The sequence below is a fragment of the Lycorma delicatula genome, chromosome 1 (genome assembly GCF_047948215.1).
Source record: "Lycorma delicatula isolate Av1 chromosome 1, ASM4794821v1, whole genome shotgun sequence".
Classification (NCBI taxonomy): Eukaryota; Metazoa; Arthropoda; class Insecta; order Hemiptera; family Fulgoridae; genus Lycorma; species Lycorma delicatula.
Window position 1 is genome coordinate 27,561,083 of NC_134455.1, and position 26,761 is coordinate 27,587,843.

General features: G+C 32.6%; 1 long non-coding RNA gene across 1 annotated transcript in view; it reads left to right on the forward strand.

Annotated features, from left to right (window-relative positions):
* Positions 1-9,615: 9,615 nt before the first annotated feature.
* LOC142318067 (uncharacterized) overlaps positions 9,616-26,761 on the forward strand; it is a 28,901-nt gene continuing 11,755 nt past the window's right edge. The window contains exon 1 of the long non-coding RNA XR_012754804.1: positions 9,616-9,790. This is a non-coding gene — a long non-coding RNA (uncharacterized LOC142318067). The remainder of the gene's footprint in view (positions 9,791-26,761) is intronic.

Genomic DNA, 26,761 nt, shown 5'->3' on the forward strand with positions numbered 1-26,761 from the left:
TTTGAATTTTTTTTGCACCTCTGACATTCAGTCAAAATTCATTTACGCTATTGCTTTCCTATTTCTTCTGTTATTTTCTTGAGCTAGCTTCCCTCCTACTAATTAATTTCCAATTGTTGTTATTTTTACCAGATTCTACTATTCAGTTACTTTCCTCGCTCTACTTAGCTTTCTTCAAAATGTTTTTATGTCTTATAAAAGAAGTATATGATTACTTTCAATGTAATCAAAACTGTACAGCTCTTGCCAACACATCTTTTTTTATCACATTTCTGAAACTTTCCTCGAAAAAGAGCCAGAACTTTCTCATTGGATAGCTGCCAGTCAATGGCATAGACAATAACCCGTGGCCTACGCTTGCGCTTTGGGTCAACCTTGACCTCAAGCTTTTTCACCTCTGAAGACTTCACAATAACTCGGACTATCTCCTTGTCATTTGTAATCACTACCAGATGCTTGCTGGTCTTTTTAATTTCCCTAATCCAAGTTCTCCCTGTTGCCTGTTGCCATGAAAGGCAACCTGGAAGTCCTCTTTGAGTTGCATACTAGTTTAAGTAGACCCTCAACTTTGTTTACAAAAATTACCTCAGGCTGCTTCAAGGCTTGGCTAGCTTCTTGCTTGCCCACACAACATCAGTATAACACTTGGCTGCTTGGGAGCTGGCACCAGAATCTGTACTTCTTTGACCTCCTTGGGCTTGGAGGCCAACTTTCCAAAGACTTCTACCAATGTAGAAAGAACACCCCTAATGCAAGGCCTCCTGCCTAGGTTGAAATGCTTCAACCTAGTCAGGAATTTGCTCCTCGCACCTGGACTGATTCTGCGAGGGCCTTCTACAAAATCTAGCACATTATCTATGTTCTGCTGGGCTGCAGCGAGCAGCACGACAGAAGTTCCGGGTCTGCGCTACTCGAAAATCTTCAACCAAAGGGTGGCCTCTAACTTCCCAAGGGGATGTCCCTACATCCATCTCAGACCCTCACCATCTGAACTCGAGGAGATCGAGGAAAGTTCCGCTCTCCTCTTCCGCTTGGATTTGGCCAACATCTCGTCATCTAGCACGGCCAGAGTTACCCTAAACTACCTGGATCATCAAGATTGCTCGCTGTCTTCTTTCTACCGTAAAAATTTGGGCAAGCCCACAAATGCAACGACACCCGCAGCGAGCTACGTGTAGCTGGAGACCTTCTGTACTCGGCTGTAGCTCGTTGTATCTCTTAGCCACTTCTTGATCGGTTCTTATGAACCACGGATGACGGCCCTCGTTTTGAAAAGAACGCAGGCAGAACTAGGGAATATTCCCTTGCTTGTACTGTGATTACGACCAGAAGTCGTTGCCATCACTTTGCCGCCGCGGTAAGGCGGATACACGTCGCAGAAATCCAAACCTTAAAACTTCGTGTCCAAGGAGTAAAGTCAGTCTACAATTGACGCTAAACTGTAGCCGCAGTCTAAAACCAAGAAAACCTCGAAACTAGCGGAAGGTACACACACGACCAACTAGTCCAAACATCACCAATTGTAAACTCAAAGCCAGTCAAGTTTTTTTCCTCTGGTCCCTCTTATGCAAGAGGTACCAGAGGTTGGTTGTTACCACATCCCAACCCCGTAGGGGAAGAGAGTCGCCTTCTGACGCTACCGATCCCCACACCCACCCCCGTTCCTAGCCCTGATGGGAATTTAAAGGGAGTTAAATCGCCGTCTAACTTTATACATCCCACAATAATAAGTCAAGCCTCGTTAGGATGCCACCAATGAAAATGCCTCAGTGATTTTTAAACTCCGCTATTGCATCCGCTGTAGGCCTCCTCCGGATATCTTGAATGACCTACATCGTTTAGCTCAGAATTAACAAACCGAGTTCGCGGAAGCACGAATCCCGAGCCCATTTCTACATTTTACAGAGCCAATTTGTATGTAAATGTCTCATAATAATCGAGGCAATACAATAAATATCATACCACCAAAAATGTTGATCGCAACAATGAAATTTAGTCCTAGTTCCCTTAGTGAACTCAGACTTTCAGTTCATACCCCTGACAGGATTTCATTTGTAGACTCCGGTCTGGTCTACCAGAAAGAGGCGGACAGACCTCCTACTCTCACTCAGTTCCATCGCAGAGCCCCACGTGACAATTACCTTCACTTAAACTACCATCGTCGAGATGCCGCTACACCTCACGCCTGCATGGGAATCCATGCCATCGGTAGTGCGGTAGCCATCTTGTCGACAGTGGTATTTGCTCATTTCAAAACTGCCCTCGTCAAAACGACAGTACACCTCACGGATGCATGATAAACGATCACACTCGGCACTGCAGTCGTCGTTCAGCCGACAGCCAAAATTAAATAATCATTATGTCTTTATTAAGTAACTGCGGTTCGAAGCCAACACGCCTACCATCCAATCAACTGCCCAGGCGTTTCCTACCCATCCGGGTGCTACTACATTCCTTCAGCCATCCTGCTCAGGGCGAGGAAACGGAGGAAGCCAGCCACAATACTCCATTCTCTGCGATTCTTCCTACATTCGTTCTACCTAACTTGCCAAGAGTCAAAAGCTTGGTCTTCAATTTCTCGCATACGCCCAGAAGTAAGAAGGCCTTCCTCTTAGAATCATACCTCTAGCTACCGTAGTTAGAATGTCAATATGCCGGCGATATAGACTGCCGCTCTGGAGACAGTTCTGTAGCCTCCGACAATAGTTAACAATAGAAGACACTGGGCTTTCAATGTCTCTATAACATTGGAATTGTAAACTATAAGCTCAGACTATCGCAGTGTACATTATTATGGCCTCGCAGACACCTTGGTAAAGAATACGCATGGTACGATAATTCAAGCTCAATCGGCAGGGATGACTCTACAAACACCAATGAAGGCATCAATAGCATTCCTTGCAATTGTTACCTTTAGAATGCCATCCTCTGTGCCCTTCCCACGGCGCAAACCATACTGGTCGTCCACCAGCATACGATTTGTAGTCATGCTGTTCACTGGATCCATGTGGTGAAAATACGGATTAACAACATCTAGGTCCAGACCATCCACGGCAAGCTTAATAACGACGTGATGCGTGTCAGAAGCCTGCCGTATGAAGACGCTATCTAAAGACTTCCTACACAGAACGGCGGATTTGCTATCACCAACTTCAAACTTCTTCCAACCTAGGAAACCTGGCAGATCAACATTGACCACGTACGGATGTTGTAGAACAACATCATGGCTCCGTTTTTCGACAACTTCACGTAATTCAACTTGGACTACGTAGGCACCCAGGGCATAAATAATTTAAACCCTTACTTAATTTAAAACCTTAAATTATTATTAATTTAATTTAAGTAAGGTTTAACCTGTTTGTGTACAAAGTACACAAAGAGGTCATGTCAATGAACCGCATCTTTAGCCTTAGTAACAGAATTGATTATTTTAAGTACATCTACACTTATTTCCTTACACATGAATAAATTTTCTGAATTCAAATTTATTTCATTTTCTCTACTTTAATAAATATCGCGATACGAGGAATTATTTTTTTTATATTATGATTGTTTTGGTATAAATTTACCTCTAAATAATAAATTTTTAGTCTCATGTCAAAAGGCGAATGTTAAAAATGATGATTTACATATACTGGTACATAAAAGTTAACTTTATTAAAAACGCATGAGAAAGTTTTTTAAATATATTTGACTGACATAAAAATATTATTAATGTTATCAAAATATATTTCTGTTTTCTTTTAACTAAAGATCTTATTAGCTTACTGCACTGAAAAAAAGACAAGTGTACATATTCTTAATAATTATTTATTTAATCGGTGTATTGTAGCCTATTGTTGGTCTGTCGAATTTGATTTCTCTAATCTCCTCTGAGGCTGCTTTTAAACAAAGCGTGTTTCGTGCGTTACTAATCTAATAAAAGTTAATTGTAACATTAAATTAAACTAAACTAAATCTAAATTCGAGAGTAGTCATACAGCTGATTAAGCCCTAGTTAATGTACTTCTCCCTGCTTCTTCAATCAAACGCAGATTGGCTTCATGGAAATAAATAGGTATGCCTGGAATGTTATAAAATAAATAAAAACTCAGAAAATATAACTCCTTTTTACTGTAATTAGTATACTGGCGAAGCTTCCGGTAACTACACACTGACTTGTAAAGTCTTTATAAAAATAGATATAGACTAGTTTAATATCACCATTCTATATCGAAGGATGACGTAAAATCCTATCCTGAGACTGGCCTCGCTTTCACAGTATGCTAGGGGCTTCCTTTAGGTAAGAAATCGAAAACTATATGTATCGGTCTCATTTAGGAAATACATCATCAGCTGATCGTCCATACTTCTTTATATAACAACGAATTTCTTTCTTATTTTCACCTCAATAATCAGTTTCATTTTGTCTCAATATCTTGTATTATACAAACTGATTGTATTATGTTCTTTCTTACTTATTAACACGTTATGTTATTATTAACACATGCGGTTATTCGTACAAGTAACACAATATTAATCTAGTTTGTAAATCGTTCCATTTTGGGTTATTCAAACAGCCCCTTTAACACTTCACTTTTCTTTGTGAGCCTAGCATAGGATGTTTTGTTTTTGTTACTCTTGAGTATAGGTAAGTCACTTTTTTTTTAATATCTTGCATACTTCATGTCACGTCAACAAAAAAAAAGAATATAGTTAGCTCAGCTGAACTTTAATGTAAACGTATATTAAATATTATAAAAGATAATAATTTTATCTTTTATGCCAATTTTTTTTTTCACAGTTCGAATATTTATTGTTATGTAAAGGGCTGTGATTGATTGTGGATATACTTTATCATTTCTTACAGAAACTTCAACAAGATTGTAATCAAATATTCTGTACTTCATTACTTTTTTATTAAAAAAATATGGTTTTATCATTAGACCTACTTATTTACAAAACGACAGCAGTAGGCTGTAAGTGAATATGCGTGGTCGAAATAACGCATAGAGGTTGATATACGTATAAGAATAGAGAATTATGGTAACAAACATATAGTATGTGAAAATTCCCATAAAGTACTTACTTAGTAAGTCCTTTATAGGTGTAAAACTAATTTTTATATATAAATTCAGAACAATAAATCTTGGAGCTATGGAAAACAATGGCACGATAAAATTAATAATTTTAAATATCTACGAAGCCGTTTTGAAGAAACATATCTACTGCAGCGCTCCCTGGTGGTTTACAACTGTAAACCATATCTATCAACCTGCTCTGAATTGATACCTATTTAATTGATCACATCGAAATCGATCCAATAGTGTTTGAGGAAACTGGTAACAGACACACACAATCTCCATTCAGCCCCCACTGTGGCCTACAACCATATAAAACAGTCTAAGAACTTGCTCTGAAGTGATACATATGCAATGCAAAAATCTAAATCGGATCGGTAGTTTTTGAGAAAAACGGTAACAGGCATACACACACACACAAAAAAAAATCTCTTACCCTAAAAGAATATAACATCTCCTTTCCGTCGGTAATAAAACAGAAATTATAGTTAACTTTTATAATGTTTAATGTATATTTATTTATATTAAAGTTTAGCTATCATAACTGTAAAGTTTTTTTGAAGACCTAACATGAATTGTACAAGTTATTCCAAAAAGGTGGCTTAGCTATTTTCAAGAATAACAAACATCTTATGCCATGCTCACTACAGAAAGTGAAGTGATGTGGCTACCTCCTCTAAAAAACTTTTGTTACTGTTCTAATCAAGGTGAATTTCATCCTAAAATTCATTCGGATGAAAGTTAAAATATATTACAATCATTTTGATATATAACTTTAATATGTATTTAAAAGTGAACCAGAGACGCGGATGTAATACTGTTATATTGCTAACTTAATCGTTGGCAACTGATGCCTGATAACTCGTTTCATAGTAATGGTGAAGTAACGAAGATTATTACTTTAAAGATATTACTTTATTCTACAAGTTTTTTCGATTAATCTAAGTAGTTTCATTAAAAATATTTTTTAACTGAAAAAAAAAATTACCGGAAAAATAGTTTTTTTTAATACTTTTAACCCATTTAGATGTTATGCTCGTTTAAAACATTCAAAATATCTCAAATTTTGTCTCTTTAACCTTACAATAAGTAATATTTTTTCATTGTCCTAGCCAGGTTTAGTGTTTTTAATTAATATTCCTATTAAGTGCCATTATTCACGTGATGGTCATTTAAAAATTTAAAAAACTCTGGTATGTTTTTTGTTAACAAGCTGAGTAAGAAAGTATGCACAATCCAATCATTACGACGAGAGTATATAGTATTCGAATTGTTTTTTTTAATGAAGTGAGGAAAAAGTCGATCATACAATAAAAAATAAACCAGAAGTAATGAAAAAAAAGAAAAGATTATAGGTGTTTAAATTAACATTAATTAATGTGAACAAACAGCATTATATTTCTTACCTTCAGTAAGAAATATAATTTGTTTACATCAGAAATTAATTTAAATGTCAGGAAAAGATTTTTGAAAGTGTATGTTTGGAGTGTCGCTTTATATGGAAGTGAAACTTGGACAATCGGAGTATCTGAGAAGAAAAGTTTAGAAGCTTTTGAAATGTGGTGCTATAGGAGAACAGATGGGTGGATAAAGTGACAAATGAAGAGGTATTGCGGCAAATAGATGAAGAAAGAAGCATTTGGAAAAATATACTTAAAAGAAGAGACAGACTTATAGGCCACATACTAAGGCATCCTGGAATAGTCGCTTTAATATTGGAAGGACAGGTAGAAGGAAAAAATTGTGTAGGCAGGCCACGTTTGGAATATGTAAAACAAATTGTTAGGGATGTAGGATGTAGAGGGTATACTGAAATGAAACGACTAGCACTAGATAGGGAATCTTGGAGAGCTGCATCAAACCAGTCAAATGACTGAAGACAAAAAAAGAAAAAAAAAGTGAATAATAAGGCGTGAAATAATTCGTACAACAATTTTTCCAGAAAATGATAAGGGGGTCCTTATTTAATGAGTAAAGCCCATAATAAAAGTTGTTAGGCTTATCCTTTCATGCAACGATTGTTGTTAAAGTAATATTCTGTTTACTACATCTCCGTTAGTATTTTTATTACTTTATCTGTTTTCTTTCAGCTTATCAAAACTATTTTTGTCTTTTAATTTTAATAATTATAACCATTGAAATTAACGGAAATATTACTTGTTAAAGAACCAGTAAATAAAACACAGTTGGTACTAAAGCTTACAAATTGAGCTAAGTTAATAAAAAAATATTTTTTATTAAGCTGTTTATATGATATAACGTTAGAATCATTTAGGAGCCTTTTACATTTTATCAGTTTGGCATCGTGGGAGGGTAGTGGTTTCGTTGGGGGCGACAATGAGTTAGCGCGTCACTGGGATGAGGTTGTGATAATCACCATCACCTCTTTGAGGGGAATTTTTATTAACGTTATACCTCACCGTTTCGGGGCATTGTTTGTAGTTATATTGTTGGTACTTATTCGAACTTATGTGCCTTCCCCTAAGATCCAAATATTTTATTAATTAAAAATTCATATGGCTATAACTCTGAAAACAATGAAACTAAGTACGACTTATTAAATACCGTTGAAAAGCTCTCAATGAGGACATATTACTGCAGTTAAGAAAAATCAAAAATCAAAATTCTTTTGGATTTTGGGCTTTTTGGACACTTTTGGTTCAGTCGATTTCAAACAACAGGGGAGGTGCACAACTAGATGTTACAACAGTCCTAAATCCAAAATTTCAACATTCTACGATTAATCGTTTTTGAGTTATGCGAGATACATACGTACGTACAGACGTCACGCCGAAAGCAGTCAAAGTGGATTCAGGGATACTCAAAAAGGATATTTCCGTTGAAATCTGGAAACCGAAATTTTTCGCGATCACAATACTTCCGTTTACTTCGTATAAATGACGTAAAAATAGATTTTAATAAACTTCATCAAATTGTTATAAATTTATGAGCAATGTCTTATTGTAAAGGATGAATAAACAGAAGTTTACTGATCAAGTATGATAACATTACATGCACGACTTTTAAATAAATATCCATTCATCATTTTATATGTTTTTTTATCAATATATGTCACTAAAAAGAAAAAAAAACATCTTTTAAGGCGGTAGTGATCCAATTTTAGCAGGAAAGGAAAAGTGCAAAAATAGTACATTGGAATGTAACATGGAACCCACCGGGTTGGTCTAGTGATTAACGCGTCTTCCCAAATCAGCTGATTTGGAAGTCGAGAGGTACAGCGTTCAAGTCCTAGTAAAGCCAGATATTTTTACATGGATTTGAATACTAGATCGTGGATACCGGTGTTCTTTGGTGGTTGGGTTTCAATTAACCACACATCTTAGGAACGGTCGAACTGAGAATGTACAAGACTACACTTCATTCACACTCATACATATCATCCTCATTCATCCTCTGAAGAATTATCTAAACGGTAGTTACCGGAGGCTAAACAGGAAAGAAAGAAGGAATGTAACATGCGATATATGTTATCTGTTTTATTATTAAATAATTAAATATTATAAAATAGAGAACACTGAAGTCTTGTTTAGCTTTTTAAAATTATGTTGTTTATTGTATTTATTGATTTTTCAATACATCTGCAGAGTGGGAAAAAATGGATACTGACATGTTATACTTATTTTCACACTCTTACAACTTTTATCACAAAATGAAATTATTCGGTATGAAAAGAAGATTGTTCTTTGTTAAGATAGATAAATAATTTTCTATTGTATACCTGAATTTATTTTAAAGACAAAAATTTAATATCTTGTCGATTTTAAATTAGCTTTACTGACTCTTTGATAAAATGAAATTATTGTGTGGACTTTCATACGAAATGTGGGAAATTCCATATTCCAGACATATTTTATTTGTGTTGTTTTACGAATATTTTATTTAAGAATTGTATTTATTTTTTCTCCTGGTTGAAAATATTTACTTATCATGGATCGTAAAACATAATTTTAATCCAGAATCAGAACATGAGTGTCTTTATTCACAAATATTGTTGAAGAAGAGACGCAGCTCCACGGGCTACGAATAGAATCTTTTCTATATCTGGGAACGTCCAAATATATAGTTCAATTTACGATAAAAATCGTTTTAATACTTTGATTGCAACACTTTAAGATCAAATAATTTTTTTTGGAGTGGCAAAATCTTAAGCTGCACTAAAAGAAGAAGCTTAATTATATTCGACATAATAAGTGGAGTTAATTGTACGATCTAGTTATAAATAAAAAAATTAATTTGTTTACTAATATCAGTGACTCAGAAACGGGTAAGTTAGCCAAGAGATAACTTGTTATTTTGTCATAATTTATTTAATACCGATGATGTAGTCAACAGCTGATCTTATACAGTCCTTAGGAGCATTTCGTTCATTTTTCTGCTCTCTCTCTTTCTCTCTCTCTCTCTCACGTTCTGGCGGTGAAACCTGTTATTTTCTCTTCCTTTCTGGATGTATTTAATTAATGAGTGATGAGTAATTGGGTGTCTGCGTATCTGTGTAGGTGCGTAGGTGTACAATAATAGCAACAAATAAGTAGTTTTCCGTGTACATCAGCGATGAATATAATTCAAGGTTATCTTATATATGTTGGCTAAGTGAAACAATTTGTTACAAATATAAGTCGAAATTATATTTTAATAAGCGCTACTCACTCAACAACCTCTTGTCTCAACAACCCCGGCTGTAAATTTTTTTAAAGCTTTTATTTTTTGAGGTAGGTTTTAGCTTCTATTTTCTTAAAGTAAAACCAGAATTATTTAGATAAATTTCATGTAGGCTACATGTTCTTCACAAATGAAAAAAATATATAAAACTTTTTTCGATATTTGAGAATTTTTTTCAGTTTTTTTTAGAAGTAAAATTAAAATTTATAATTGAGGTAGTTTTCGGAAGAAGGACCTATAATAAACTTTTTCTTATTCACGAGCTCTTTTTCGAAAGATTGTTTTGTTTTAAATGAATCGCCATAGTTAGATATTTGTTTAAATTTTTACTTCAACATATACAAATTTATGTTTGAACTCAGCATCTTTTTATGAAATCTGAACTTTTTCCAAAAAGACTTGCTTATCTTTATTATTATGATGGTTATCTTTAGTAATATTTTTAAAATTGTTTTATTTTTCGTAATATTTATATTTAAATATTATTTATTTTAGTGAAATGGAAGAATAAAATTTTAAAGAAACATTTTACTAGTGATTTTAAGATGTTTTTCTACCAGTTATTAGATAAAACAGTAAAATAACAATAGATTTACAAATTAATTTTTTAAAGTTTCAAACTTATTCAATAATTTTTTACTAGTCATTTTTTTATTTATATTATTTATTTTGAGCCTTATTATTTCGAGTGGCTCTCATTCGCACGTGGGTTTTCTTGTTGGAGTCCTCAAAAAATGAAAGATCTAGTTTTCTGTGAAAATACAAACCCATGGATTTTCAGTTTAGCAAATATATCCTTTAATTTAATCAGCGACGTCAAGCTTAATCATTCCTAGAGATGATTTTACTGATATTTAAGTTAATGTCACAGTTTGATGTGGTAAGAAAGGCACAGTATTAATAGTCTTTGTCAATAACCACTTTTAGAACACTATTGATATTTAACTCTTTGTCCATTGAAAAAAATAACTATAATAATAAAAGTATTTTCTTTATCATTCATGACTATACTATCACTATGCTATATTTCATTATTATAGTTAAAAGATAATACCCACCGGCTTGGCCTAGCGGTCAACCATCATCGTAAATAAGCTGATTTCGATGTCGAGAGTTCTAAGGTTCAAATCGTAGTAAAATTACTTTTACATGGATTTGAATACTAGATCGTGGATACCGGTGTACTTTGGTGGTTGGGTTTCAATTAACCACACATCTCAGGAGTAATTCACCTGAGACTGTACAAGACAACACTTCTTTTACATTCAAACATATCACCCTTATTCATCCTCTGAAGAAATACCTTACGTTGGTTGCAGAGGCAACGACCTTTTGTACAGAGTTTTAAAGCGGATATAGTATTTTGACGTTTTTTTAATTCTTTTTTATATTATTTTTTTTTTTACAACGTTGATTAAAAACTCCCCTTTTGAAAACGTGATTTGCAAGAAACGCAAAGAAACCTGCGTCTTGATAAAAATAAGGACTGCTGGGAAATGACATAAATAGGCTACTAAATACAAGGGTAAGTCAATTATTATCCGCAATCTAGTTATACATTTTATTGCAATAGAAATAGGAAACTTACATGCACATCATTTTTCAACCAAGTTCCCCTGAATTGCAACGCACTTGGTCCACAGTTGCACAAGCTTCCTGATGCCCTCATAAAAGAAGGTTTTCGGTTGAGCTGCGAGCCAGGAATGCATCGCTTCTTTCACTGTTTCGTCCAAGGTAAATCGACGGCCTCTTAATGCCTCTTTGAGTGGACCATACAAGTGGTAGTCAGAAGGGGCAAGATCAGGACTGTACGAAGGATGAGCCGGTACTTCAAAGTTGAGTTTCTGGAGCGTTTCAGCAGTGTGGGCAGCAGTATGTGGACGGGCACTGTCATGCAACAACACAACACCTTTCGACAGCAGTCCTCGGCATTTGCTTCGAATTGCAGGCTTCAGCTTGGCGGTAAGCATCTCACTGTAACGCGCACTGTTTATTGTCGTGCCCCTTTTCTCAAAATGCTCCAGTACTGGGCCTTGCGAGTCCCAAAAAATCGTAAGCATCAGTTTTCCTGCGGGCGGTTGGGTCTTGAACTTATTTGCAGGGCGAATTTGGATGTTTCCATTCCATACTCTGCCGTTTACTCTCCAGCTCGTAACGATGGATCCATGTTTCGTCACCAGTGATGATTCTGTCTACGAAGATGTCCCGTTCGTTACCATAGCGATCTAAATGTTTTTGGCAGATGTCCAAGCGCGTTTGTTTATGCAACTGTATGAGTTGTTTTGGGACCCATCTTGCACAGTCTTTATGAAACCCAAGTCTGTTGTGAATGATTTCGTAGGCAGAACCGTGACTGATTTACAGACGATGTGCCACTTCATCAATAGTTACTCTTCTGTCTAAGAAAACCATTTCACGTGCACCCTCAATGTTTTCCTCATTTGTGCCGGTAAACGGTCGTCCGGCTTCTTCGTCGTGCGTAATACTTATGCATCCATTATTGAATTTTTCAATCCATTCGTAGACATTCCGTTGTGACAACACACTGTTCCCGTATTGTGCTGAAAGTCTGCGATGAATTTCGGCTCCTGATACACTTTCCGACCACAAAAAACGGATCACTGAACGTTGCTCTTCTTTGGTGCAAACAGAAAGCGAAGCAGCAATGGTTAACGGCAGGGCAGCGCGACAATGAAATTAACCTAGCCTAATTGCTAGGTTAATTGCTCTGAAACCTAAAGCTTTTAGAGCTCCTATCACACACACGTGCATCTTACTACATGCTTGCCATCGCGACGCAGCATTTAGATAACTAAAGGATCACTGTTACAACTGCTATCACTTCGACCTTGACCGCCAAATCTTTTCCGTTAAGTGAAAAAGTCCACTCCGTGTACTGAACTGAAGTTGGAAGTCATATCAGGATCACTAAAAATATGATCCCGAGTTTTTTCCGAGGAAATGCTCGGAGCCCCATTAGACAACTATGTGTGCTGTACTTATGTACAGCTGTAACCGCCCTACGCGTGTAACGTAGAATGGTATGTTCTGGACATGGAAATTATCTATCTCAGAGCATTATTAGTATTATATTAGTTTTAACTTTTCTAATACAAAGGCATTTATTAATATTGTAATTTCATCATGAATTTATGCAAGTGTAAGCAACGACTAATGTATCACATTAAACTATTACGGTATGTAACAATTATTAATATTAACTCCTGTAGCATCAGCCTGTTTATTGCGGCTTAGAAAGCCAGTACTGCAGTTAAGTTTCTACACGATCATCGTAATGTCAGTATTACAAAATAATCTAGGTTTGTAAAAAATGTTTTCGAAAAAAATTGAAATTTTAGAGGCCCTCTACATCACAAAAAATCTGATGTGGACACCACATTACTTCCTTGTACGCCTATTAAATTACACATAAACATTTTCTTCTGCCCTTCATTTAAACTTATTTCATTTGAAAGTGAAATACGATCCTCAATTCTTTAATAAAGTGGATAATTTCACAGTTGCTAAAATATTAGTTATTAATATCAAATATTTATACAATTAATAATTCAACAATCTTACCTAAAATATTAGGATCCTGACCTCGAAGGGGAAGACACTCGCCATGTTACGAATCTAAACGCAATACCATCCCTCCGTTCTTAGCTCTGAGGGGCTTTATCGCAGGTCATCTTCAAAGAGCTCAAGACATATTCCATCTTGCCTCAGTCACGATGCCACCGATGCGAATGCCACACCCGACATTTCCATCGGTGTAATACATCTGTGCATACCCTACTGTTAACACAAGTCTTAAACAAGACCTTACGGACTAAGCTGATCCGCGAAACCCAACCTAAGTTAGAGCGTGCCAAACACACAATACCAACGAGCATGCAACATTTAAACAACGTAAACACCAATTACACCAACAAAACAGTAACCTAGTAAAACAATAACGAAAAAACAAACATAAACCCAAACAGAATAAGTACACATAAACCCAAAAAAAAAACAAAACAACAAGCTGAACACTAATATACCAAACACCTTTTCTATAACCCACAACAAAAACAAAATGCAACAGAAACCGATTGAAACCTAAACAATCATAAAACAACTAATCAACTCAAACTAGAAAACAATTCCAGAGGCCTCCAGTGTGACCATGTAGGTATAAATCTAAAAGTCAATTTTGTTACACAACACATTCCGCGCACGCACGTACGCGGGATATTCATCCAATCTACAATCATGTAAAGCCGACCAGAAAACAAAAACGAATAATCAGATATTTTACAAAATCTGATGTGGACATCACATGATTTACTAGTACGCCTATAAATTACATATACACACTGTTTTAAATGAAAAGTACATAAAATTTTAATTCATTAATAGCATCTGAAATTTTTTCATGTATTTTTTTATTGTTATTATTGAATTATTATTTATTGTAATTTTTTTTACAACCACTGGTTAATAATGAATTAATGAGGTGGCCATTAATAAATAAATATATTTAAATTTAAAAAAAAAGTTAAAAAGAAGAAAATGAGTGAAGTTTAATTCGAACCGAAGCGCCTTCCCCTTATAAGATCCAAATATTTCATTATTAAAATTTTATTTTGCTATAACTCTGGAACTTACGATATATCGTTAAAAAGCTATCAGTTAAGAAAAAGTCCAAAATCTAGATGTTTTTGATTTTGAACTTTTTTGGACACTTTTGGTTCAGTCGATTGCAATCAAAAGGGGAGATGCACAACTAGATGTTACAACAGTCCTAAATCCAAAACCTTAACATCCTACGGCTAATAGTTTTTGAGTTATACAAGATACATACATACATACGTACGTATAGACGTCACGCCGTAATTAGTCAAAATGGATTCAGGGATGGTCAAAAGGGATATTTCTGCTGAAATCTGAAAACGGAAATTTTTCGCGATCCTAATACTTCCTTTACTTCGTACAAGGAAGTAAAAATGAGAATTCTTTGATTTTTTTTTTGTATTAAGCTGTATTTTTTTCACAATGCCTGAAGTACACTTCCAGTCTAGAGCTAGTGCCAACTCATTATGTAAACGGCTGTAGCGTTCGTAGTCAATGTGCGTGAAGTGGTCTGTTATGGGTTAGTGGGAATGAGTCATTTTAAGTTGATTACATTATACCTTCATGATTTTAGTTTATTTTCATGAGGAACTAAAAAAAATAAAGTAAAATACAAATACAGTATAGTTCAACACTACGTGTTATATAAATAAGCAGTTGACAACAAAGTTATTAAATAAATTTTAATAATATTAATAAAACTAATTTAGTTATAAACGTACTCATGCGTGAGAATATTTAAAACATGGTTTAAATCTATTCAAGGTTTTTGAATAAATCTGATTCATTATTCTTTGATTAAAATACATTTTTTTTAAAACAATTTTGATTAAAATATTTTTTTAGATGTTTTATTAACGAACAATGTTCATTATTATTGAATAACGGAATCTTTTCTCAATAGTAACGAGTTGTTTCCATGAAATTAAAATTTTTAATTTAGAGTAAATATGTTTAATTTTATGTTTTGCTATATCATAATGAATCGAATATTAAATTAATTCTACCTGTTATTAGAGTAAATGATGTTTTCTTCATGAATTCATTATGATAATAAGGACATGCGCTTTAACCACTAATAACTTCACTCTACCCTTTCGTAGCTTAAATGTTCATCATAGAATAATTAAGACAAACAATAACAAAATTGACTATCTTTTAAAATAAATGGTTTATAGTAAAAATTTAGCTGCATAAATTGATTAAAAGACAAAAGAAAAGAATTCTTTTTGTAGAATCCTATAACCTTTTACAGATCCTTTTATAGAAACTTTAACCTATAAGCATTGGGGGCTAAATTTCAGCACCAAAAATGCAAAAGGTGAGTCTAAAGCAAGACTGTTGAACCTGTACAAGCAGTAAGTGATGTAATAATCGCCGTCGAACCCTATTTAATGATTTTTATAACTTTTACCAATCCAGAAGTAAAAATATCTACGTAATACTTAGGTTACATCATTTTGCTTTGCCAACAGTATATATATATATAATTTTTTTATTTTTCACTTTCCTGGGATCGTAGCTCTAGAGCTACGATCCCAGGAAGCTATGCTGTGCAGCTATGTTGCACAGCATAGCTTCTTGCATAGCCATCTTGCAGCTATGCTGTAGCTGCAAGAAGTAATCAGTCAGAAGTAATCAGTATATGGGATTTTTTTGCATTTTTCGAAATTTCATAATCCAGGAATCCAAAAAAAAAATAGGGTTAATGTTCGTACGTAGGTATGTATGTGTTTTAGCATGTTTGAAGTTTAATAACTTTTAAATCGATTTTCATAAAGTTTTGTACAGAGACTCCTGTAAGTGGGACAAATTGTTGGCCAATTTTCTCAAACTTTTGCAAACATTATTCCACTTTATATTAAGCTCAGTATATGCGTACATACTTATCATTTTTGAAACGTTTTGCTCCATATACCCCCTTCCCTCAAAATCGGAAAACTAAATTTTTTATTTATTGTTTATGTTTTGTTGTACTAATACCAGCTAGGAAACTGGTTTCGCCGCTCATTAATATCATTCGCTTGAGCACGACGGCCAAAAGTCTATTCCCCAAGAGTAATCACTGATCGCCGTTATTATATAATAGGTTTCACAAAAACTAATTCATTAGTACTGAAATTTGTAAAATTAATAATGTAAATAAATAAAATTCTAAAAACATATGTGGGGTTGTTGGTATTGGTCGGAAAATATCTCCAGCAACATCTATGTTGTTGAGCTGAGTGCGCCAGCAACCTGCCGCCCGCGTATCTTTGCATATAATTAAATGCTTTTCTCAAAAGAAGAAATTAAGAGGTAAGATGTAATAAGGTAAGAATTTTAATGCATAATATTGTATATTATTACGACTGTTCGGTAGTTTGAGCGATCGGATAAGCAAAGTGACAATCTTGTCTAAACGTCTACTTGAGTACAATGGCTGCTTATAGCCCACCAAAACGTTTAATTTTTCTATCTTTGTTCTCGCTCTCTCTCTCTCTTAACGTTCTCTCAAAATCCATTCTATTGAGCTGATTATTTTTTCGAAAAAATAACTTTTGTGCGGATAAGACCTCATCGCTTGTGAATGTTCTAACTTAAACTAAATTTTACGAGTTATTATTTATTTTAATGGGTATTTCACGAGTTAATAGTGATATTTTGAGTTGGACTAGTACAAGGTTATTTTAATAATAAAGGAGATATTATGTAAGATAAATGCAATTACATCAAGAATAATAATGTGTAATATGTAAAGTAATGTACTCTTTCTTAATAGAAACCAAAGAATAATTGCAGGTATTTAAATAATGGCGATTGATGACAAGATAGTAGAGAAGCCAAGGTCAATAAGTAATTGTTTATTACTTACTAGCTTGTTTACGTAGATAAGAAATAACATGTTATTTCTATGTATATATATATATATATATATATATATACCTACACATGATGTTCATTTCAAGAAGGCCATTATTGGTATCTCAGAAGTTATAAGAGTTACAGGATTTTTTCAAAGAAGCTTCGTTATTTTTTTTTTTTTTTGAGGTATTAGATATTTCTGATGCTCCGTCCATTTCTCTAATTTGGAAGTAATAAATATTTTTTACACATCACTACGTTTTACATAATTTTCCCATAGAAAATGCTACTTAAAGAGGTTTTTATTTTTAAGAATTTTTTTAAATACACATTAAAACATAAGATAAAAAAAATGATCGCCATTTTGGAAAAAAATTGTAATTAACTCTAATTTTTATTGAATTTTTGGATAGAATATACTGTTTTTTTACTCTTTTCTACTTCATCCTAAATCCAACATTTTTCATGTTTAAAAATAATCGATATATATGGAGGAGCGTTTAAACACGTTCCAGTTCCGGATACTTAATCGATTTCATAGAATTTCATTCATCAAAAACCCCCCCAAAAAAAAAATTGGGGGTAATGTTCGTATGTACGTACGTACATATGTGTGTTGACGTGGTTGAAGCTTGATAACTTTTAAACAGATTTTGATAAAATTTTACACAGAGATTCTCTGTATTTGGGATTATTTATTGGTAAAATTTTGGGGTCAATTTTCCTAAACTTTGCAAACACAACCCCACTTTAAGCGCAGTATATGCGTGCAAGTTTATCTTGTCATTGGCAAAAAGTTTTTCTCCAAAATTCCCCTTTTCTCCAAAATCGTAAAAGTTGTCTATTTATTTACCTTTCTGGACCTCACGACCTATTTTCGTATAGTCGCGGTTAAGGAACTGAATGGTGTTATTTTTTTACTCTTTAGTAACTTATTGAAGTCTGTTTTATTGTTATAATCGGTATCTTTTCTTTAAGTTTATATTTATTAATAAGAGTAAAACCGTAAATTGTTTTACTTTACGTGCTTTTTCTGGTACTGTTCTTGGCCTAACGGTGACTATACTCAGGCACACCACTGTATTCAAGGTAAGCAGTCATTGTGGACTGCTCTTAAGAAAAGAACCGGAAACTTTGTAGAGGTCAATGTCAAGATCATGTATGTTATTTCACACATGAAGGAGTATGCAACGAACTGTGTTAACGACGGTGTTTTTTAACGAAACAACCAATTAATTTGTCATCAAGATTTGAGATACAAAGCCAATTTTATTAAATTTGCACATGGTAAACTAGACTATGGCTATCAGAGCTTTTATTTCCGATCACTTGAAAAGCGAAAGTTCGAGGTACAAACTGCGCAAAGCATATTATGTGTGAGTTGTATAAGGGTCTACTTCTAATCATTTCACTACAAAATATGTAATATCAAAATTTATAGTCAGAGTCTCAATCGGCAGAGAATGTATAATGATAATATTGTAAGTATTCCTGAATAAAAGAATATTTTTTATAAGTTCCCTTTACTAAATTGGCGCTGCAAGTTGCGGACATATACAAGTTATTGTTATTCTGCTACAGGAGGGATAAGCATTCATGTAAAATCTTGACAAGTAATTGAGGATGCACATAAACACCCTCGTTTAGAAACAACCGATTCGTTGAAGCGAATAGAAAACAAAGTAAGAACAAAGACAGATTTAGAAAGGATTTGGGAAGTCAACAATCTTTCATTAACAACAGTGCGCCCAGACAAAGACATCTCGTGATTACGAGAGAGATTGGCAAGTTCCAGAAAGTCATCCCTTTCTTAATTGCACGGGAGATAACAGATTGTGCTGGTGGTCATGTCAAGGAAATACGCGATACGTCAAGTTTGGACTCTTTGACAACTATACTAACCGCTCCATCTAGGTCGGTATCACCTGATGCCGGCCGCATAACATCTTTGGTATCGGAGAACGAAGAAGGGTATCAGACAGGGTGTCTGAGGCCTCAGATACCCTGTCATCAGAGGTGGGGACCGTCAGGAAGATGGAGAAAAAAAAAAGAAATGATGGCCGAAGGGAAAACCTAGGCGATAAACAAATGTAATAAGTTTATGAATCACGATTTTCAAAATTTGTAATATTTTTTAATATCAATCAATCAAGAGAATGATTTAACAGTCGTTAGTTTTTAATATCAATCTTGAAATTATTTTCGTTTTTCCCCTTTTTTTGTTTGGGAAAAGGGCTAATGAACAAACTAGTTGTCTATAGCGTATTTTTTATTGCAAAGAAGTTTTTGGTAGGCGCCTCTCACCCATTGACTCGCTAATGTCTAATCCAGTTTAACGTTTACAAAAGATTACAATAGAATTTATGTACAGACAACAGTGGAATTATCAGAAAGATATACAATCTACCGGTTTCAGAAGAAACAAACAAAGCAGGAAGAAGGTATTAAAATTTTGTCTATAGACAAATTATCCCAGCTGCTTGACGGTGGCAAAGTAACATCAATATCGTCGTCTAGTAGTGATCTTGTTTGAAGTGATCTTTAGAATTCGTACGTCGTCCACATCGACACAAAATTTTGAATTGTATTTTAGTTTTTGCAAATATCATTCCATCCTTATCGTGGTATTAATTACTTTTTAATAACTATATTTGAGATCATACTGATAAAAATACATTTCCCAATAGTATATTTTTACAGCAATTACTATATTAATGATTGATATCGGAATATCGTTGGTAAAATAATTACAACAAACTGAACGATGACATGAAAAAAAAAATTATGTAATTACTAGAATTATTTAAATATCTTCGCTTATCACTTGGCAAAATTGCAAATATAGTAATAAATAATATAAAGCAAATTAAAAATAAAATATTGAATTTTTCCTATTATTTTGATGCGAGTAACAGTGTATCACTGTTAAATAAGGGAATGTATCAGCAACTAATATCATTTTTTATGTTCTATTGATTTAATACAGTATTTATAATTAATTAAACTCTTAAGTGATTAATTCAGTTTTTAAACATATTACCTGAGAAAGTTTTAATTAAAAATCACTATTCTTAAAAATATTTTTTTTTTTAAATCAAGTAACATATCTTTGACGATTTTTAAAAAGGAACAGTGTAAAAATTAATCATCATCAATTAATATATATATATATATATATATATATATAGTTTTTTAAAAGAATTTAATAACAAATTACATTAATAAAAATAAAATCTTCAAATAGTATTATAAGAGTATGATATAATTTATATCATAAATATTTGCCTGTCAATAACTGAAATTAGTTGAACTGCGTTGACAAAGTTAAAATAAATATGTTACCTGATATTAAAAATGGAAAAAAGGTATTATTACTTTTAAAAAATATGTTGAATAAAATTATACTATCGGTAAAAAGCGAATAGTATTGAGGAGTAAGACTGATGCTGAAATTAAATAACGTGTCAGTTGTTAGAATTCGTTATCATTTTTGTTTAGGAAAAAAATAATTGTTTAACTATATTGTGAAATAAATTTTTCTTATTACACAGCCTAGTAATAACCATCTATAGTACGTAAAATAATTTAACAATAATGACCCTTTATTTTCTTAACAGTTGATTTAGGAATATTGAAAAGTGCTATGCGTCATTAATTTTAAACAAGGAAAATATTTCTTTGCACTGTTAAGCAAGTAAAAAATAAAATGTAATATATATAATGACGTCCTTAATTTATTTTTCTAAACGTAAGAAAATTTTCGTTATATTATATTTTGTAAAGTTAACTATCCGTGTTTTAAATTTACAAGGATCAATAAAAAGTCGTATGATTTTCCACTCCTGTATTTTTAAAAAAATAAGTTGTATTAATTTTCTTTTGGCGTAAAATTGGATTTCAGTTAACATTTTTTGCCAAATCACTGAAAGTTACAGACTAAACTGAAATGTTTTGGCCATTTTTCAGTGGACAGGATTCACATTATTTGCTGGACAAGAGGTTATAATTTTGAATTTTTTTTTTTTATTGTTTGACTGATTTCTGCTATTCTCCCTTCAATTATGTTCTAAGCTTACTTTTTAACGTCAACATAATTATTACACAATTCAACCTCACTTACCTGTAGATTCTATTTCTGTCCTTTTATTTTTTACTTTCTACACATCTTCCTATTGTCAAATTAACAGCAATTACTATATTAATGATTGATATCGGAATATCGTGGTAAAATAATTACAACTAACTGAACGATGACATGAAAAAAAAATTATGTAATTACTAGAATTATTTAAATATCTTCGCTTCTCACTTGGAAAAATTGCAAATATAGTAATAAATAATATAAAGCAAATTAAAAATAAAATATTGTATTTTTTCCTATTATTTTGATGCGCGTAACAGTGTATAGTTACAACTGTATAGTTAGCAGTGTATAGTTACACTTACTCTTGTCTAGTTCATCTTTGTAAGATTATATCATCCAAAGTTTCTTCTCATATATTCGTGTTTAGACATCTTCATTTCATATTTTATCAATATACCTAATTTCCGACAACCTCCTACAATACCACATTTTAAATGCCATTGTTCTTTTTATTTCTGCTTGAAAGAAGAAGAACCTCTTTCTTAGTTGAAATCTCTCTTTGCTTGTGCCAGCCTGCTTTCGATATCTAGCTTATTTCGTGTATGCTTTGTAATATTGCAACGTAGGTACCATTTTAAACTTTTAAATTGAATTTCTCCTTAGCGATAAATTTATACGATTAGGATATCATCGAACTCACTCCTAGTTTCTACCAAAAGAATTGTGCCATCAACAAATCTTGAAATTGTTATTCTTTCTCCCTGATACACCAAAAATATAGTAATATAAGCAATATTAAATTGTGCAATATAAGCAATCTTATAAATTCTTATAAGCAATCTTATAAAGCAATCTTATAAATTGTGCTTTGTTTTTCATTCATTTTACTCTCAGATTAGTTTTTCAGTTCCTGTATTACTCTTTCTTTGTTAAAAGAATAGAAAAGCAACCGGGATGTATTTCTATATACTTGTCCACTACTTCATAATATAGGAATTTGTGCAGATTAAGTATAATATTCAATCTATTAAATAGCATTATTTCAAATAGAAGCTTATTATTTAAATATTAATAACACTTTTATAAAAGGAAATAAACTTAAATAGTTTTCATTAAAGATTTATTAAGTAGTTTTTTATTTTATACAGCTGAAAAAGTGTTTTTACTAAGCGATTACGGAAAAGCATTGTGAAAGCTTTTCAACTACAGCAAAGATTCATTAATTTAGGAGATTACACATTTATTAAAACTTTTGTTAGTTGATAATATATTAATCAGCTCAGATTCCCCAGTTTTCGTTTTCATTCAGATAAAGATGGTATGTATTATGATAATTTAATTAACATCAGAAATGAATTCCCTAACTACTGTAGCATCATCACTACAAAATACTGAGTTACTGCAAAGGATTTAATATACTTATATATGTTTTTCTGTAAGGAGAGTGTTTTAATAATTTTAACCTTTATTTTCGATTTGATTTTTAGTTCTATGTGTTTAATTTTACTATCCGGGGTAGGGATTTTTGCACAACCCATCAGAGTTAGGTAAGTTTTTATACTTTCTTTATTCTATTATTTTATCTTTAATATTTTATCAACTTTGTCTGTGATATTAGTTTTGGGTTTTATTTTGCCTTTTTGGCTTGTTTTAGTAAATTTTTATTACATGATTAATATTACGTTTACACCTTGTATAGATTATTATTTTGGGGTTATATTACCCTTTTAATAATAACTACCGGGCGATGATAACGCCCAAGCGTTTTTCGACCATAAACAATAAAAAAAATACAATGAAGCGAACCAGTTTGAAAAAATTTGTTAAAACTTTAGTTTTACAACTTTTTATTTATGTGTTTAGATTTATGTCATTATATACAATATCCTGATTAAATCAATTTTGTGACTAATCTCATCATAAAGTCAATCTTAACAAATTTAATCTCGATCAAAAAAATTAAATAAATGGCTTTAAATCAATATCTAGGACTTTAAGTTTGTTTTAAATCACTCAGTTGTGTAAGAATCTTTCAAAAATAGTTAAAGTTTTATACGTATAATGATTCTTTAAAATTAATTTTACATATTTTATGATTTGACCGAATTTTTGGCATAATATATGACACATGTAATTTATGAAAAAAAAATTATTTATAATTAAGTAAAATCATTGTTTCTCGTACGTATTTTTTGTTGAAAACAAACATGACAAATTGTCTAAATGGTAGTTACTAATTAAAATAACTTAAAATATACTGCGTATAAATATTATTTTTAAATTAAAAAATATTGCTTCTAATTCGGTAATATTCTAATGAGTAAAATATTGATTTAAAATTTTTCTTACGGTTTATTAAAGAATTTCAATAAACAACAATAACAACAAGAGGGAGTGATAAAAGAATCTCTAAGCGGTAGTTTTATATATATATAAGGGAGTCTCGAAGCGTGGCACGTATAGTGACGGGAGGTAGCCCTCTTGCCTAGGCCATCCTGGCTCTTCTGCACTCAAGAGCAGTGAGTCGGGGTGTGTCCGATGATGGCATGGGGGACCCTCAAGGGTGGATTGAGGGCGCGAGGCTATGGGTGTGCGCGGTGCTCGCCTGTAGCCTGTTTATAAGAAAGACTCAACTGCCACGGCACCCTGGCGCGACTGATATACTGCTCAACGGCGGTTCTGGTCACCCCGAGGGTGCTTAAACAAACTATAAACGAGACTCGTAGAAGAAAGAAAGAAATGGCATTGATAAGTTGAAATTTTAATTTCATGGTCTTTTGAGAACCTTATCTCAAATTTTAATATCGGGCCCTTTACACCCCGTAAGTGTTTGTGATTGTCCTTGTCTTTTATGTTTAATGTATATTGTGAAGTTTGTGTTTTATAAATAAAATGTAAGGGCCCTTTACACCCTTATATATGACGATCCTGATGGAGATAATAATTTCTTTTAAAGAATGTGACGAGGGCTAATGACCTTAGCAGTCGATGCCCATAAAAATTAAAAAAAAAAAGAAAAAAAAAGAGGCAGAGTTTGAACTTAAAACTAAAACTAAAGCTATACAAGCATGTTTGTAGTTGCAGCTATTTGGAGCTTTCTTTGCTTTTGTATATAGAAATATACAGAAATAGGGGCCGTCGTTATTATGAAGTCTGTTTCCGGAATATTTACCTGATTAACGAAATTTTACAAAAAAAAGTGAATTGTGTTAGTTACTCTATTAAATTTATTGAATATTTCTTTAATCATTATTTTACTACCATCGCTTAAAACTTCGTTATTACTAACGTACTGTTCGTAATATTAAAAAAAAATGTCCTAGGAAGTTGTTAAAAAAACACATTTGATCAGAGGATTTGCAGGAAGTCTACAATTTGAAAAAAAATTATTATTCAATTAAAATTTTGTTACTGTGTGCTTAAGTATCTGAAATCACCTTTCTTATTTTGTTATAACTCTTAGTACGTTCTAGAAAACAGTTATTTAAAGCTGAACTCTTGAAAACAAATTAAAGTATAATTTTGTTTCTTGAAATAAAATTAATATCTCAGTAACATTCAGTATAACAAATGAAAAATTGAACAAAACAATTTTATGGCGACTGATTTTTGAAACCCACGGTTATTAAAATTGTGCTTTATCAACTTTTAAGTTGCTCTTGTTGGGTTCTTTATCTTTGTTAATTGGTTAATTATTTATGACTTTCTGTTTTAAATATTAACATAATATTCTTATTTACATTTTTATATATTTATGAGTTAGTAGAGCGAAGGGAAGGGAAAATAAATAACATTGAAATGATTTACATGTTGTTCTCTTTTTGTTAATTTTTTACGCAATCTATAAACAAACTTTTTTTTAACTGACATTCCATATTTTTGAATAATTGTTTTTAACTTATTCTTTAAATGAGTGATGCGACCTTGGATATAGCAATATAAATAAAATATTCAGTAGCTGCGAGAGACTGACATAGGCTATGATAAAATAATATAGATTTTAAGTTATTCATACGAATCGGTATTAAAATAATAGGATTATTTGACTTGTATAACAAAAGAAGGACCTCGCACGAGAGAAGATAAACCAGGTTTGTATTGCCATTTCAACACATTTGTTCCATTTTTAACATTATTTAATTATGAATTAATTCTGTAACACGCACGGAAGCGAGAACAGAGAGCACGCATTCCCGCATAAATAAATTTGTGTGTGTGTGTATATATATATAATAACTTAACTATAACCATTGAACGTTATTTGGGATTGGCAAGCTTATAAAAAAAAAACTGATTGTGTTCAAAAGCATCTATATATCGGGCGAAAAATAACTATGAGATGTTCCTTTGCAGACTTATTACTGCAAATAATATATGTACGAGTATATAAAGATATTATGCAATATTTGTCTCAGGCATATCGTTATGGTATTTTATGATATTGAAGAAAGTAAGGGATTTCTTTGTCTCTTTCGAAGAAATATAAAAATGTAATATGTTGCAGAGCTTTTTTCCAAAAATTGAATTATTTATTGTTTTTAAGGTTATTCCAACTAACTAAACTCATTTAAAGTTACATCGTATGAATGATAGATATTCAAGGTCTTTAGATTTCAGTACAATAACAAGGTTACACTTCAGAACTAAAGAAATGTGTTTTTCGTACCAAGGTTTCCTGTTTTACATTGGATATCATGAAAACTACGGGAGATACAATTCTAGGAGTTCTTGCATTCGATTTTTCAGGTGAAGAGAAGTAAGAAACTATCAATTTTACCCCTTATATAACGCCTCAAAAGTTTCAGTATGACTTCACCTGAGGGGAACTGAATCCGTACGAAATTTCTCGCTAGCCGTAACTCAATACAAAACGTTTTCGGAGATATGTTTGTATAAATTTTTTTCTTATTTCAAGCTCTAGAATGGAATCGAATCCCTGATCTTTTTACTTTCCTCCTAGACCAACTTGCGTGTGTGTGTGTGTGTGTGTGTGTGTGTGTGTGTGTGTGTACCTTACATTACATTTTACTCAAATATATCATTATTACTTGTAGTCTACATGCTGTTACAGATAAAAGATGTTAATGTAAAGCTTTGATCTACAATTTACTTTCATAATTTTTTAAGAATTTCTTTCCGCCACAGCACTGTTTTTATTCTTTAACGTATTTCAAATAATCTTATAAGACATAATTTTCAATTTGTTGTTTAATCTGTTGCATTTGTTACCTTACAAACTTTTGAATTTTTTTAATTTGAGGGAGGCTTCCTCTTATATTATGAACAAGTTTTCTGATCTGAAGCGGTCTGTGAGTCGTTTTAGGCGAGCGTCTCAACGTGAGGGTGACCCTGAACGACGAGCGGAATTCGCTTTCGAGTATAAGGATTTGGGGGACCCGATATTTTCATATGATTCGAACAGTAAAAAGGGTTTTTGGCGTACTTTTATTCAGGATCAAAGTAATAAGAATCCCTGAGG